The sequence below is a fragment of the Oratosquilla oratoria genome, chromosome 29 (assembly GCF_046742065.1).
Source record: "Oratosquilla oratoria isolate Oo_2021 chromosome 29, ASM4674206v1, whole genome shotgun sequence".
Taxonomy (NCBI): Eukaryota; Metazoa; Arthropoda; class Malacostraca; order Stomatopoda; family Squillidae; genus Oratosquilla; species Oratosquilla oratoria.
The window spans coordinates 35203951-35221259 of NC_134805.1; the positions used below are offsets into that span (position 1 = coordinate 35203951).

The 17309-nt window shown below is 46.0% G+C and overlaps 1 protein-coding gene across 4 annotated transcripts in view; it reads right to left on the reverse strand.

Annotated features, from left to right (window-relative positions):
• LOC143040713 (uncharacterized) overlaps nucleotides 1-17309 on the reverse strand; it is a 401217-nt gene that overhangs the window by 46478 nt on the left and 337430 nt on the right. For 3 of the 4 annotated variants that reach the window (XM_076212068.1, XM_076212065.1, XM_076212066.1), the window contains exon 3: nucleotides 11891-11927. The exons of the other annotated variant lie outside the window; for it this stretch is intronic. The gene's annotated coding sequence lies outside the window, so the exon portion shown is untranslated. The remainder of the gene's footprint in view (nucleotides 1-11890; nucleotides 11928-17309) is intronic. 4 annotated transcript variants of the gene reach the window in all.

Sequence of the window (17309 nt, forward strand, 5' to 3'; positions counted from 1 at the left end):
CACACACACACACACACACACACACACACACACACACACACACATATACATATATATATATATATATATATATATATATATATATATATATATTCAGTCCAACTACATCATTTGCTGTTTCGATCTCTCTCCATGCAACACTTCGCCTGGGAAGGACTGAAGTCGAGTTTTGTTTTCCCCATTTCTCCACTTTTCCATATTTTCTCAGTTTCTCTCCCCTTCCACCTCTCCCTCTGCCTCTGCCTGTGCGTCTGTGTGTTTTATTTTTTTCTTCTGCTTCCCAAATCTGAAAATTCATAGTTTTGTTTTTCGTTTCTTGTTTCCTCCGATTTTAGTCTTTTTTTTTTTTCCTGAACGAGTTTTCTCTTTACCAAGCTCCACACCCCTCTTTCCTGTCGTCACCCTCCTCCACCCTCTCCACCCTTCCTCATTTCTCTGCGTCATTTTTCCACACACTCCATTTCCTTTTTTTTTAATTTCTTTGACCCCCCCCCCGCCCTCAACTACAAATAATTTGACTCTTCAGTAGTTTTGTTTGTATCACCAATTTAAGTCACCATTTATCACCACCACCAACAATAACACCATCACCACCATCATAACCAGCACCACAACAACCACCACCACTACCACCACAACAACCACCAATTGCATCACGACCTCAACCAACAACACTAACACCCCATTTCCTTTCGTTTTTTTTATCTCTTTGCCCCCCCCCCGCCCTCAACTACAAATAACTTGACTCTTCAGGAGTTTTGGTTGTATCACCAATTTAAGTCACCATTATCACCACCACCAACAACACCAACAGTACCACCACCATCATGACCACCACAACCATCCATATCACCACTTCCACCACAACAAGCACCGACAGTATACCACCACCATCATCACCACCACAACCAACACTACTACCATCACCTCCAACAACACCCATGTTACCACCACCCTGAACACTCTCTGGGGACAAAACGGGGGCTTCTTCCCCGAAGACGCCTACTCCCCAAGTACCTCAAATCGTTTCCTAAACATTTAAAGAAAGTGACTGAAAGTTGAGGTCGGAATTGTTGGGATTGGGGTTTGGAGGGTTGCGGGGGAAGGGGAGGGGTTGTGGGAGGCTCTGGGGGAGGGGGGGTAACTGGATTTGGGGAATTGGCATTTTGGGTAGGGACCCTTGCCCCGAGTCCACAATGTCAGACCTCTTCGGTGAAGGATGAGCTCTGACCTCGACGAAAGTAGTTTTCTCTCGATGGGTCAAGCGGTCACTTCAAATAAAGGCTGAGGTGGCTGGATGGTTGGGTGGCTGACCTCAGTGAAGGTCAAATCCAGTCGCTCATTGTGAATCTTGTCTGACCTCGATTCACACATTAACGATGATAAGTTGGCGGGCCGGATTGAAAGCTGAAATGTTGGGGACGAATGAATGAGTAGGGACGTTAGTGATTTAGTGCATTAGAAAGCCTGTGATTTGGTGATTTCAGAGTGGGTAGTTCAGTGATTCAGTGGTTGGACGAGTCTGTGATTGGGTGAGGCCATGATTGGTTGTCATAGAGTTGATGATTATGTCTGTCGGTCAGAGAACAAGAGAGAGACCCTCATGATGGTGTTATAACAGATAAAAAAAAAAAAAAAAAAAAAAAAAAAATCCCCCAATCTACTATCTGTGCCCGAAGGTGCAGGTCAAACAAGTGCTGTTTCCCAACTAAAGACGTTATTACACTGGGCTATTTTTCCTCCAACTGTTGGACCAGATTTGCAGCCCACAGCTCTCGGGAAGGAATCCGATATGCTGGAGGAAAAAAAAAATCTCCAGTATATCAAATAACATTCTACGTAAATTGTCGAGAAAACAAAATAGTTTGCCACAGTGATTCTACGGCGGAAAAAGTACTGGAGGTGGGCGGTACCGCCGATGAGTTGGAGGTCGGAGGAAATATAGCCCAGTGTGATAACCCCTTGACGTAGCCGAAGGAACACGTTCTGTTCTCCAACAAAGGTTTCTAAGGCCAGAGATCCGATGGAGTTATGTCGCGATAAGAGAGACCCAACTCCTGAAGAGAGGAGAGGAGAGGAGAAGAGAGAAGAGTCCGACTAACGTCGACAACTGAAGCTGGTATACAAAGGACATAAAGGAGCAGAGGAGAGAAGCGAAGATCCTATCGAAGGGCACGTGGAAGGTCACGGAGGTCCGGTGAAGATAGGGAGTGAGAGGGTGAGTGAGAGGGTGAGTGAGTGGATGGATAGGAAGGTGAGTGGTGAGTTTTGGGTGGGTTTTGGGTGAGTGCGCGAATGAGTGAGATAGGGCAAGCAAGTAGGAGGTTAAACAAAGGGGTATGGGAAGGAAACAAGGGGAAGAGGGAAACAGCGAGGGAAGAATGTGACTTTCTTGTGGCGAAAAAGGAAAGTTAAGAAATTTTCAAAAGTGTCAAGTTTCAGGAAGCCAGACCACCATATGACGCGACAAGAAAGTCCCAGTGCTTGCAGTGGTAGTTTTCGGTGACGGTAGTGGTGGTGGCAGGGGTGGGGTGGGGGGAGGGGGGGAGACAGGCGGACTTAATGCCCCCCAATTTACAGTAAAGAAGAGAAGAACCTTTGCTTCCATTGAAATAAGGTGGAAGGAGACGGATGGGGGGGGGGCGGAGGGGGAGAGGAGGGGAAAGGGGGAGAGGAGGGGGAAGGGGGGAGAGGAGGGGGAAGGGGGGAGAGGAGGGGAACGAGTGGTGGGGTAGGAGATGCATAGCGGCAGAAGCGGAAAAGTGTGTGGAAGGGACTTGAAAATGCACACGGAAGCGGAAAATGATGTGAAGATGTGTGCACTTGTGTGCGTACGTACATGTGTATGTATGCGTGCACGTGCATGTGTATTATAGTACCCTCGTGAGGGCAACAGAATTGGCATAATGAACGATAATCGTCTATGCTTCTCCAGTTCTCGTTTAAATTCGGATTTTGAATTCTTAAACTGCAAATTTCAAGGCCGTGGCAAAATGTCACCCCCCCTCTCTCTCTCCCTTCCTCCCTCCCTTCCTCCCTCCCTCCCTCCCTCCCTCTCTCTCTCTCTCTCTCTCTCTCTCTCTCTCTCTCTCTCTCTCTCTCTCTCTCCTTCAACTCATTTCGACTCAATTTTCGTCGCCTAACGAATTCCTTTTTCTTCATCAATTCTTCATCACACAATCATCATCATCATCATCATCATCAACATCGACTAATCCATTCTTGAGATGATGAAACGTTCAAATATTTAAATGGACATCGCTTTCTTCTCGATGCAAAGGATTCATTATTTGTTAGGTTAGGTTAGGTTGGGTTATATTAAGTTAGGTTGGGTTAGGTTAGGTTAGGTTAGGTTGGGTTAGGTTAAAAGCGCAGGTAGATCATACGCTAAAGTGCAAATGACCTGGTATACAGCACGCTAAAGTAGCACATATCTATTCATACACCTTCCATAAGTCTAGAAAATCAAATCACGTCAGGCGTCCTAGTGGTTTATTTATTAGAAAATAAACCCAAACAAAAAGATAAAAAAAATGTACACTTCAACTATTTGTTGCCCAAATCTTACGACTGTTTACAACTTCCTTGAAAATGGTCTCGTTATTCCTCTTGGTTGAAAAATTTCCAAAATATTTTATATCGATGCTTCGCTATTTACACACTCCGATAAGCGAGTTGAATTTTGTAACACATTGGTAAGATAGACTGAATATACCACAATGGAAGGAAAGAATTTTGTTTGGAGATACGTATATTGCAATTACTAACTGTTACACTCTTCAGCAAAATGGAACTGACGCTGAAGAGGATCACACTTAGTGATCACAATACACGTATCTTCAAATAATTTTCATTTTCTCCGATAGTGGGATATTCAGTCACACTCCGATAAATTTGAAATAAAAAAAATCCTCTGCCATTACGCCTTCACTGTCCCTACTTATGCACGCCTAACTCACTTTATATTTTTATTTGATTTTCACTAAACTATTTTATTTAGTTGTCCCGCTGCACTCCCTTCCACTCGAGAAGTGTGGCGGGAATAAGGGATGACCCTTAATCCATAAAGTGCTTAAATGGGTTTTAGTGTGTATAAAGTGGGTGTCTGATTTGAAACGGTCACCCTCTTTAAAGTGTGATTTGCTCGGAGCGAATCATCGCTCAACGATGATCGTTCATGGCTCAATGATGATCATCAAACGATTGTCTAGTGCACTAATTCTTTGTTTTTGAATGACGGGACTGTTTTGCTTCGAGCTGCAACTTACGAGGTTGATAATGTTAACTGAACCTACCAACGCGCTTACCTAAATACGATGCCAGGTAGTAGGATGCGCGTCACCCGCCACTGACTGTGGTAATAGGCTAATAATTATTAGCCTATTACCACAGTCAGTGGTACCGGGAAATAGCCCTTGGTGAACGCCACTTGTCCTCTCTATCCAAGCACATAGGGCCAAGGTGACAGCTTGGGCATCAGCTAAGCTACAGGCATACAGCAGCAACTTATGTAACGGGGAATAAGAATACCGTCACCTTATTCCCATGCAATCGTCATTGGCGACTAAGTGGGGGGGGGGATGATTATAGGGGACTGGGAATCCCCCTTTCTGCATTTTTCTCCCGTAAGAAGTCGAGGCACGCTTTTGTTCGGCCATCCCCCCCTTCACAAGAGGGATAACCAATGGTACATTCATATATACATACTAAGGCCGGAGTCACACTGTCCGGCGCCGCCGTTGCGGCTTGTTGTTGGCTACAGCAAAGTCTCCCTTATCATGAGTTATTGGACTCGAAAGGTTATGAAAGTGTCTTAACCAGGGGGGGGGGGGATGGTGGTCGTTACATCAAGTTCTGGTTGTCGCCAGGTGATTTTATTAAGCTAATCGAACTTGCTCATCATCTGGCTGCATCCGGCGCCGCCGTATAGTGTGACACCGGTAATATACCGAAAAACCCTTTCCCCCTTATAAAGGGATGGCCTACACGAAGTATAAACCCGACCCACATCCATCCTAGCCTATGCCTTGTCCCTCTCATGGTAGCATCTCGTGGATAAAAGGTCATCCCCGACTCCCACCACACTCCTCAGGTCAGAGGCAATACAACAATACACAACAGCCAGGCAGCCGGAGCTGGTTAAAAATGTTATCGAACTGGACTTTTTTCCCTCCAACCTCCAATTCATCGGCTGTATCGCCCACCCCCAGAACTTTTTCAGTCGTAAAATAACCATGGGAAACTATTTTGCTTTCTCGACAATTTAGATTGAATATTTGATATGCTGGAGGAAAATTCTTTTACTCCAGCATATCAGGTTCCTTCCCGAAGGCTGCGGGTTGGTTGCAAATCTGCTCAAACAGTCGGAGGAAAAAGAGCCCAGTGTGATAACACTATAACTCCCCACCGCTTCATGATATGGCGACCCCCATTCCCTCTCATTCGAACACCTACATATATATATATATACATATATATATATATATATATATGTATACATATATACATACATTATATATATATATATATATATATATATATATATATATGTATGTATGTATATATATATATATATATCATTTTTTTAGGCCGATGTCGGGTCGCCTCTCCGCCTGGCCAGGGTTGTCGGGGAAAGGCTATTCACTACAATTCATCTCCAATGTCCCTCACTATTCACTATCTGAGAACCAATCTACCTAATCGGAAACAGTCTGAATGGTGGCCTCAAGGCTGTTCATTAACTCTGAAAGGTTTATCAAGGAATGTTCGCGGTGTGTGTGTGTGTGTGCACGTGTACTTGTGTACGTGTACACTTGTGTGTACGTGTGTATACGTTTGTGTGTGTATGCGTGTTGGTGCGTATATGTGTGCAAATGTGTGGGTGCGTGTACGTGTGTATACGTGTAGGTGCGTGTACGTGTGTATACGTGTAGGTCTGTGGACGTGTGTATATGTGTGGGATGTGTGTAAATGTGTGGGGGGGTGTACGCGCATATAGGTGCGCGTGTGTATACGTTTGCGTGTACATGTGGATACATGTGTGGGTTGCGTGTATACGTGTGGGTGCATGTGTACACGTGCTTGCATGTATATATGTATACGTGTATGCGTGTGTACGTGTGTGCGTGCGCGCATTCGCATGGACGCATTTTGGCGTCAAGATGGATTTTGCATTTCTCTTCACTTGAAACCGTCAAAAGAATTCTTACCGAAGCGGTTTTGGGAGGAGCGGAACATGAAGTAGGCTTCATTCTGGTTCCGCAAAAGGCCGGAAATATTCGTAATTATTTTTTTATTACGATGACTTTATTTACAGAAATGTGTTGCGAACCTGGAGAACTTACATACGGTTTGATCATGTTTGTTATAACTTATGCAAAAAAAAAAAAAAAAAAAGGGAGGTGGAGCGGTTGAAGGAACAGCCAAGCCAGGGAGGACGTGCAGGCATTGGAAGAGCAGGTACAATTACAACTGTAACCTGTACAGTTCTGGACAGAGAATGGGTCGCGGTTTGTTTACACAAAAACATTACTCGAGTTTGTACAAGCCAGGGCTAATTGTTACCCATAACATCTTTATTTATTGATTTATGCAATTATTTAATATTTGATTCGTCACCCTCCGTAACGTGTATCTATGTTTGTTTATTCAATATTTAAACTATTACCTTCTCTGTGAATGGGCTGAGTAGTGATGCCTTTCTCAAAGCTCGGAGGTTTAAATACACGGAACATCCCTGAGGTCCTACTTCACGGAATGCCCTTAGTAAATAAAATGGCCTTTAAGGTTATAGGTCCAGTATATAGAAGTATAGAATAACCTTAAGGTTTGAGTCTAGCATACAGAACGGCCCTAGGGTAGATTAAGTATATGGAATGGCCCTGATGGTATTCAACGCTGAGCGAATATCAATATCGGATTTATTCATCCTGTTATATAAACTTTGGGCTGCGTCGGGTGCGCATGCCATCTTGGCACGCTGAAGCTCGCAAGACCCGAATTCAATGCCAGCGGCCACAAGTGACGGACCTCCTAGCTGTCCAAACACACGAGGCAAAGGTGACCACTTCTGCTCCAGTTTAGTGTAGGCAAACAGGTAGGCCTTGTTGACACGGGGCTAATTTAGTAGCCACTAGTGCAAGCTGCACGTTAACTTATTCTGCAAGTAAGTGTTGACACTAGGATAGTTTGCAGGCAAGTTGACTAACTTTCTGTTCACACTGGGCAAGTAGAGGGGTAGTTTACAAGTCGCCAGCACTAGCGGTTAATAAACTAGCTCCGTGTCAACGAGGTTTTAGTGAGAGCTTGTCACTAATTAGATGGTGCTTTCCACACCTTTAGTGAAGCACAGGAAGGCCAAAACACTCTGGAGATATGTTTTGGAATGGCAGATACATGTTGAAACATGTTTGTTAGATTCAGCACTTTTGTTGTACGAAGACATTTCTTATTGTGCTTGCATGCAACATCATATATATATGTACACACATGATGACATTGCTACTGGTGATTCTATTCAGTAGCGTGACAGTCGTGAAACTGAAGACATGAACTAAGTCATCTTACGCGCAGGAAGGCGTGGCTTCCGTGTGACGTCACTTGGTGTGAATGACAATGCGTAAAGATGGATAAAAGTACGCTAAAGGTGGGGAGGAGAGTCAGTGAGTGAGCGAGTGAGTCATACAAGGAAATAGCGACGTGACCAGAAGCTCAACTGGGGCATCGTGCCAAATGACGTCAGAGTCGATTCCCCGCCCCTCTGCCCCGGCTGGTTCGATTTGGGGAGCCAAAGTGAGTTGACTTAATATTAAATGATATATTTTGATGTCGAGGAGCGAATTTGTGTACTTTCACTTTTCTTCGTAATTTTCTTGTTACGGAAATGAGTTTAGTGATATGAGTTGTCCTTAATCTAAATCCTTATTTATATAATAAAAACACAAGTCCGTCTCCATGCGGGTACATACGCATGGCAATATGAGTATATGGGTATGTGTAAACACATGCACATTTTTTCTCTCTCTCACACACATACATTCTCTCTCTCTCTCTCTCTCTCTCACACACACACACACGCACGCGCACACACACACACACACACACACACACACACACACACACACACACACACACACACACACACACACACACACACACACACACAGAGAACAGTTACTGTCCCCCTTGTCCAAAGGGATGAGTGTGTCTCGTGTGTAAAGTCACACCATTAGTCAATTGTACATGCAAACTTATCGAGCTCTTCTCTGAGGAGGTAACAGCTCCCGCTCACGAGGCTAGCGCGTGGTCCAAGACCATCGTGAACCAAAGACTTCCAGCAACTGAATGGAATAGCTCAGGGCAGTGGAACTACAAAGTTCTTGGCATTTTGCCACCCTACAGTCGGGTTTATGTGCATGACAATTCCCCCCTCCCTCCCTCCCTCCCTCTTCCTCCTCCCACTCTTTCTCTTCCCCCTTCTCCCTATTTCTTCCCTCTTCCCCCTTCTCTCCCTCCCTTTTTCCCCTTCTTCCTCGTCCTCCTCTCCTCCCCGTCCCTCTCTCCTCCCCGTCCCCCTCTCTTCCCCCGTCCTCCTCTCCCTGCCCGTCCCTCTCTCCTCCCCCTCCCCTTTTCCCTCTCCCCCCAAACACCCATCTTCATAATAGTTTTCAGTAACTCCATATTGCAACCAAGGGACCTCTAGACTGGAAACAAATATTTAAAAACAAAATGTGAACTATGATATTGTTTTAACAAGTCCAGGGTTGTCTTTTAAAGACAATTCTGGTTGCCGTCAGGTGATTTTAATCACTGTGCAAGGTGGTGTATGCAAGAAGGGGTGTCCTTGTCTGACAGTTTAAGCCAGCGTTTCCCAACCTGGGGTGCTGAAATCAATTATAGGGGGTGCTGGGAAGTGATGCACACAAAAATCACATTGATATATGTATCATTGATTACCCAGTTGTGCATATTTGACTTTTTACATGCTATTTTATTTTTCTAGGGTGTTCTTATTTCTTCTACAAACAATAGAATTTCAGTTCTAAGGAACCAAGAAAATAAACCACCAAGCAGTTCACGTAACTTTCTTTTATCCTTCTTATAACAAGACAGGGGCGCTGGACTGCTTAGACATGACAACAGGGGGTGCTATGGTCGGAAAAAAAGTTGGGAAACGCTGGTTTAAGCGCAAACTGAGACTGAGACTTCCTGTGGCTGAATTGAAATACAGTTTGAGCTTCTCTCTCATTTGAAATGCTTCTAGATGTACTACCTCAGCCTTCCAAGTAAGCGAGAAGTTCAAACCGTACTTCAATTCAGCAACAGGAAGTCTGTCTTTGCTCTGTGCTGCGTCGCCTGTGTTGCCTGCGTCTGCGTCTCTTGGGCATACAACGTGCACTTTTCTCCAGCTTACTTGTAAAGGCTACCCTCTCTTCAGGGTGGAAATGCATAGCCCTCGTCCGTAACCCTGTGAACGACTTCCTCTTGGCAGAGGCTCTGTCGCCGGCACCCGGCGCCAGTTCTGGGGTGACGCCGGAGCCAAGGCCGGCTGCTGGACACGGCCGGCACCGGAGCGCATATAGGCAAAAGTTGTACTTCCGGTAAAGGAGGCAGCGTGGTTGTTTTGCTTCGGGTTGATTTATTTTCTCGTTTGTGGTGCATGCAGGCAGACTGACACATAGACAGACAGATAGACAGACACAGACAAACAGATCACATTAACACACAGACACAGACACACACACACACACACACACAGACACACACACACACACACACACACACACAGACACACACACACACACACACACAGGAAGACACAAAGACAGACACACATAAACAGACGCACATACACATAAGACAGACACACAGACAGACAGACACACAAATATACAGATACAAACACACATACACAGGCAGACACACAAACACACACACACACAAAGGCACACACACACACACACACACACACACACACACACACACACACACACACACACACACACACACACACACACACACACACACACACACGTTACCTGTAGATCGGGCCATACACGAGTCCTGAGCTCGCATCCGTGAAGGTAATAACTGTCAATCATGAGTCCAACACTTGATCCAAGAATATGATGAATCCCACACGTAAACACACATGCGCGGGTTGTGGTGAAAGGGAATTGATCAAAACCGAATAAAATCGTCTGATGTTGAACCATAATAAAGACAAGAGAGGTCGCCACGACGGCAAGGTGTGTGCGTGTGTGTGTGTGTGTGTGTGTGTGATTCACCATGGTCTTGGATCACGTGTTGGACTCATGATTGACAGTTATTACCTTCCCGGATGAGAGCTATTTCCCTCTCGGATGAGAGCTCAGAGCTCATATATGGGATGATCGATCTATGGGTACACAAACACCACAAACTCCCCACCCACGAAAGTTGGAGTAACGACTCGCAGCGCAGCGATACTGAAATTAATTCAGGCCTGGGCGGGATTCGAACCCGGACCGCCGTAGTGGCGGCCGCGGACGCTACCACTGTGTGTGTGTGTGTGTGTGTGTGTGTGTTAACGAGCTGGCTGGCACAAAGTTTGCGAAATTAACGAGGATGAGCAACAGCCTCATTAAAGTTAACCTTAAGACCAACATCTGAGTCCAACTCGGAACGAGTCCTGAAAGTGAAACTGCCTCAGTTGAATAAAATCACCTGACGGCAGATAGAACGAAAGCTGCACGTTGGGGGGAGGGGAGGGGGAGTCGTTCCTACTTGACGTTCTTTTTAATTACACGTGTCAGAGGAAGTAATTAGATTTGGGGTTATGTGATGATCACATTGAGGTCTGTGGGGCCGTTCAGAGATACATGGTCATTGTTGTTGTTGGTCCTCCTCCTCCTCCTCCTCCCTCATTCCACTCCCCCTCCACCTCCACTTCCCGCCTCCACCTCCTCCACCTCCCTACTCCACCTCCCGCTTCCACTTCCCACCTCCCCCTCCCGCTTCCACTTCCCACCTCCCCCTCCCGCCTCCACATCCTCCTCCACCTCCCTACTCCACCTCCATTTCCACCTCCTGCTTCCACCTCCCACCTCCACCTTCCACCTCCACAGGTAGTTCGCCGACATCGGAAATCTTTAACAAGGGAACGTAACGAGACTCGCCGTAACAACAATACGCGTGACGGTAACGACTCACCCCCCCCCCCCCCGTTCACTGACACGACTTTCCTTAACAAGCTCGGCACAGAACTATAAACTCTCTCTCACCTCTCTCTCTCTCTCTCTCACTCTCTCTCCCTCTCAATCCTCACATGTACATACAATCCCACCAACATACTTACGAATTAGAATCCTAACATTGTAAGTATATACTGACATTATCTTTAGTGATACTGATAATGTTAGATTAATACTAAAGATCCGGAAAATATTTAGAGAATCTTTGATATTGAAAGCATGGTAGACGTCATATTTGGCAATATCGAAAAGATTGACAATATCGAGAAGGTTAACAATATAGAAGAGATTGACAATACCTTGAAGATTGACAATACCGAAAATAATGACAACATCGAGAAGATCGACAATATCAAGAAGATTAACAATAGCGAGAAAATTGACAATATCGAGAAGATTGACAATATCAAGAAGATTGACAATACCGAGAAGATTGACAATACCAGTAAGACTGATAATAACGAAAGTACTAATCAAGAGTAGTGGCATTATTGAGAAGACTAGCCATATCTAAAAGATTGACGATATCTAGAAGACTGACAATACCTATAAGACTGACAATACTGAGAAGATTGACTTAATCGAGAGTATTGTCAATATCGGCTCTGACGTAGCGGTAAAATCAGGATGGCTTAATCGAATTTCCGTTCCGTCCTCACCTTTTGGGGCGTCAAGGCGCCGTTGACGAGGTGGAGTCTGCAAAGAGAGAGAAAATGCGATTAAAGTATTTGTGTAATTTGCATCTCTTGTAATCTGGTTAGGGCTCTTCATGATGGCAAGACGGAGCGGAAGAGAGCGGAAAGGATGGATGGGTGGAAGGATGGATGGATGGATGGATAGGGAGTGCTGTGTGTGTGTGTGTGTGTGTGTGTGTGTGTGTGTGTGTGTGTGTGTGTGTGTGTGTGTGTGTGTGTGTGTGTGTGTGTGTGTGTGTGTGTGTGTGTGTGCGTGAGTGTTGGTGTATGGTGGGTTTCAAGGGAAGGAGGGTGGGAAGAAAAGAGAAGAAGGATTCAGAGAGGAAGGGAGATGGAGAGGAAGAGAGGGTAATGAGGGAAGAAGGGAGGGGAGATGAGGGAGGAAGGGAGATGAAGGAGGAAGGAAGGGTGATGAGGGAGGGAGGGAGACGAGGGAGGGAAGAAGATGAGAGAGGAAGGGAGACGTGGGAGGAAGGGAGGGATGGAGATGAGGGAGGAAGGGAGAGAAGAGGGGAGATGAGGGAGGAAGGGAGATAAGGGAGGAAAGGGGATGATGGAGGAAGAGAGATAAGGGAGGAAGGGAGATTAGGGAAGGGGGATGAGGGAGGAAGGGAGAAGAGATAGGGAAGGAGACGAGAGAGGAAGGGAAACGAGGAAGGGAGGGAAGAAGGGAGTGAGGGAGGAAGAGAGGAATGAAGGTGAGGGAGGAAAGGGGTAGGGAGATGAAGGAGAAGAGAGAGGAAGAGACGTAGGAGGAAAGGAGGGAGATGATGGAGAAAGGGAGGAAGAGAGGGAGAGGGGGAAGGAAAACGCAGTAGGAAGGGAGATGAAGTAAGGGAGCCAAAGAATGGGACAGAGACAGAGACAGGAAATAAACAGAAACGAGAATTAAATATCTCCAGTGACCTCTTGGAATAAAACACGTCACATTTCGTTGTCAATAACTAGCACGCCGATACATGCGGGGTCACTATAGTGCAGAAGAGAGGGAGTTATAACATAGGTGAAGGAGATGGAAGGAAGGCTTCATGCAGGATGGATGGCAGAAGTCTTCGAGTGATGGGTAGTCTTCTTCGAGTGAAGGCGCTTTACTCGAAGAAGAGCCGGGTCGAGGAACTGAGTGGGTGGGGATGTCGAGCATTGGTGCTTTTAAGTGGGATGGGATGGGTGTAGGGGAATCTGGGATTTGGTAGCAAAAAGAATAGTAACGGCCGATGTTGCTGCACTAAATTCTATTATGATTATTGCGGTTGGCGCTCTCATTACCGCGGTTGTTTTTGTTACCGCGGTTGTTCTCGTTACTGCGGTTCTTGTTACCGCGGTTGTTCACGTTACCGTGGTTCTTGTTACCGCGGTTGTTCTCTTTACCACCGTTCTTGTTACTGCGGTTCTTATTATCGCGGTTCCTGTTACCGCGGTTGTTCTCGTAAGAGCAGTTCTCGTTATCGCGGTTCTTGTTACCGCAGTTGTTCTTGTTACCGCGGTTGTTCTTTTTACCGCGGTTGTTTTCGTTACCGCGGTTCTTATTATCGCGGTTGCTCTCGCTACCGCAGTTCTTGTTACCGTGGTTGTTCTCTTTACAGTGGTTCTTGTTACCACGGTTCTCGTTCTCGCGGTTAATCTCGTTACCGCGGTTCTTGTTACCGCGGTTGTTCCCGTTACCGCGGTTCCTGTTACTACGGTTATCCTCGTTACCGTGTTCATCGCGGTTGTCTCGTTTTTGTCCTCGAAGTTGTTGTTGTCGTTCTCGTTCTTCATGGAAATCGTTCTCTACCAAACTCCCCTCATCCTTTGTTTCCTTTCTTTTCCTGTGTCAACTTCCTCTTCACATAACCTTCATTCTCTCCCTCTTTCCCCCCTCTCCTCCTCCTTCTCTTCTTCCTTCGTCCTCCTCCTCTTCTTCCTCCCTCCTCCTCCTCCTCCTTCCGCCGCCATCACCACCATCCATGACGAAGCCAACAAGTCTCCTGCAACTATTCCAATGCTGAAACCTCTTCCCTGTTTTCTCTCGTTGTTTCTTCTAATGGCTATATTTGCTTAATCTCGTCTTATGAACTCTTTAAGCAGTTTAATTCTTGATATATTGTTTTCCCTATTCCTCCGGGTCCTTCTTTTGGCGCCATCCTTCGTTTTCTCTTCAGCCTTTCCCTGTGTTATTTTCCCTATTCCTCAAGGTCTCTTCTTGGTGTCATCCGCATTCCTTCCTTCGCTACCCTTTCAGCATTTTCTCTTTCGTCTTCTTGCGTATTCTCCTACATTCCACAAGCCCCCCACTTCATCCCATCTTTTCAATGTATCCGTCCCCTTCCCCCCATCCTTTGTAAACTCCCCCTTCTTCCTCCTCCCCCCTCCTCCCTCTCTGAGGAAGACACATTTTACTGGCGCTGACCCGTGGGAATATAAATAGAGTACGAACTGGCAAGTGGTACTTCAAGGCATTCCTGACGGGTGGTGCTTCAGGGTGACCCTCAGAGGTGGCTCTCCAGGTCCTTTTCGAAGTGGACCTCGAAGGGGAGGGGACGGCGGGGGGGACTGTTCCTCGATGGTCTCGGAAGAAGAGTCTACCTCCCAGTTGACGATTCATGAAGGTTCTCAAAAGTTATGGTCGGAGTCAGCAGGAAACTTGGATGGAGAAATACCAAAGGAGAATAGAGATAAGGAGAATATGGAGAGAATACAGAGAAGAGGAAAAAGGGAGATAATGTGTGTAAGAGGAGAAAAGAGATAACAAGGAGAGAACATGGAGAACATGGATGATGTACATAAGAACTGGGAAAATAGGAAACATTACACATGAAAAAAAAAGAGAAAACGAGAGAGAATGAGAAAAGGAAGAGAATGAGAAAAAGGACAAGGAGAGATTAATGAGAAAAAAAAATAGCTACGAATGGAGGGACGGGGGGAGATGAGGAAGGAAAAATGGAGGGGGGAGGGGAGACGGAGATTAGAGAGAGACCTACGAGTTGGAGCGAGTTGAGAGAGGAAGGAAGAGAGCGAGAGAGTGAGACGAGAGAGGAGGCACGGGATTGGTTTGTTTTGGGGACAGGGGATCTGAAACAAGCACAGTATAGGATTGGTAAAAAAAAAAAAAAAAAAAAAAAAAATGGGCGTACAAGAAGAATGACAAATATTCTGTTGGCAGCCTTCCGGCCGAATTGGACAATTTAACAAATTTCCATTCCATTTTCCGCGTGTAGACTCGTATCTACGATTCCTACCAGGTAGATGTGTCTACGCGCACGATCGACCCACATCCCGCCCATGGCGTAATTCCAGTTAACTTTCCCGCTTAATCTCGTCTCCATCCGTATGAAGTTTAGTGTTATTATGCACCACGCGTCCATAGACTCGAGTTTCGAGTCCTTCTTGGAAGTCTTAGGACTTGAGGACTTATCACATTGGGATATTTTTCCTCCGACTGATGGAACAGATTTGCAGCCAGTAGCTCTTGGGAAGGCATCGGATATGCTGGGGGAAAAACAAAATTCCTTCAGCATATCAAAGGACATTCTATGTAAATGGTTGAGAAAGCAAAATAGTTTCCCAGAGTGATTTTACGAAGGAAGAATGCTGGAGGTGGGCGGTGTCGCCGATTAATCGGAGGTTGGCGGAAAAAACAGCCCAGTGTGATAACCCTCTTAGGAGCACATAGCCTTCCTGGCGCCACGCACTGACATCCTGGGGGTTCGAACCGCCTCCTGTTTGGTAATTTCTAGAGAAGACGCTTCCGAGACGACCTCGATCAAGAGTCTCGGGTGATCCAAAACCGAAAATCACCTACAAATTCAGAGACTCAAATTTAACAAAATCAAGACACAGAAATAGAAACAATAATATAAAAAAAAAGAATAAGAAAAAAATCAAATCATGCGAAGAAAGGCGTGGGTTTGTGGTTGGCATAGTTGACTGAGTTCAAAACGTCCGAACTATGGTATTTGGAGCTGTGAAGTCTGGACAAGAGCAAACCATTCCCCCTCAAAAAAAAAAAAAAAAAAAAAAAAAAAGGTGTATGGTACAGCCACGGGAGCCCACGAGCCTAAATAAAACGACATGGCTACCTTGTATCGTAGTCTACAGATCCCTTATGTCTAACATACTTTCTATTAAGCCTGAACTTATAGACACTCCGGCCTTCTTACAAAGGATTACAAAGCGGAGCATGCCGACAGGAGACCTTTTGGTCCATGTCTAGGTCGGATTTGAAAAAAAATAATGATAATAAATAAATAAATAGATAAATGAATAAATAAAAAGCTATAATAATGTAAATAATGAATAAAATACATAGATAAATGCATAGGTATAGTTGAATGATAAACAAATAGGTAAATAGTAAATAATAATAAATTGACATATAACTAATAACAAATTAGAATCAAGCAAATAATAATAAACAGGATGATGGTGAATAGGGTATGGGGTACGGGAGATGGGGAATGGGGTATAGGGGATGGGGTACAGGGTATAGGGGATGGGGTACGGGGGATAGGGGATGGGGAATGGGGTACGGGGTATGGGGGATGGGGTACGGGGGATAGGGGATGGGGGATAAGGTTATGGGGGATATGGGATGGGGTACGGGGGATAGGGTATGAGGGATAAGGGTATGGGGGATGGGGTACGGGGATAGGGGATAGGGGATGGGGGATAAAGGTATGGGGGATGGGGTACGTGGGATAGGGGATGTGGGATAAGGGTACGGGGGATGGAGGATAAGGGTATGGGGGATGAGGGTACGGGGTATGGGGGATGGGGTACGGGGGATAGGGGATGAGGGATAGGGGTATGGGGGATGGGGATGGGAGATGAGGTATGAGGAAAAGGGTATGGGGTATGCGGTTAAGGGATGGGGATAATGGTATGGGGGATGGGGGATAAGGGTATGCGGGATGGGGGATAAAGGTATGGGGGATGGGGTATGAGGGATAAGGGTATGGGGATAAGGGATGGGTATGGGGGGTGGGGGATAGGGTATGGGGGATGGGGTATGGGGATGGGGGATAATGGTATGGAGATGGGGGATAGGGGTATAGAGGATGGGGGATAAGGGTATGGGAATGGGAGATAAGGGTATGGGGGTATGGGCATAGGGGATGGGGGATAATGGTATGGGGGATAAGGGTATGGGAGATGGGGGATAAGGGTATGGGGGGATGGGGGTATGAGGGATAAGGGATGGGGCATAAGGGTATGGGGGGTGGGGGAACGTGGTGGGAGGGGGACAATGAGCCGTACCCTTTTCTCCTCCTTTTTCCTCGCCCCGTTTATCCTCCTCCCCTGTCAGCCTCGTCTCTCGTCTTCGCCAACTAATCCTTTCCCTGTCCCTTCTTGCCTTTTCCCCTCTTCCACACAATGAAAGGAAAACGGTACAACGTATCATAAA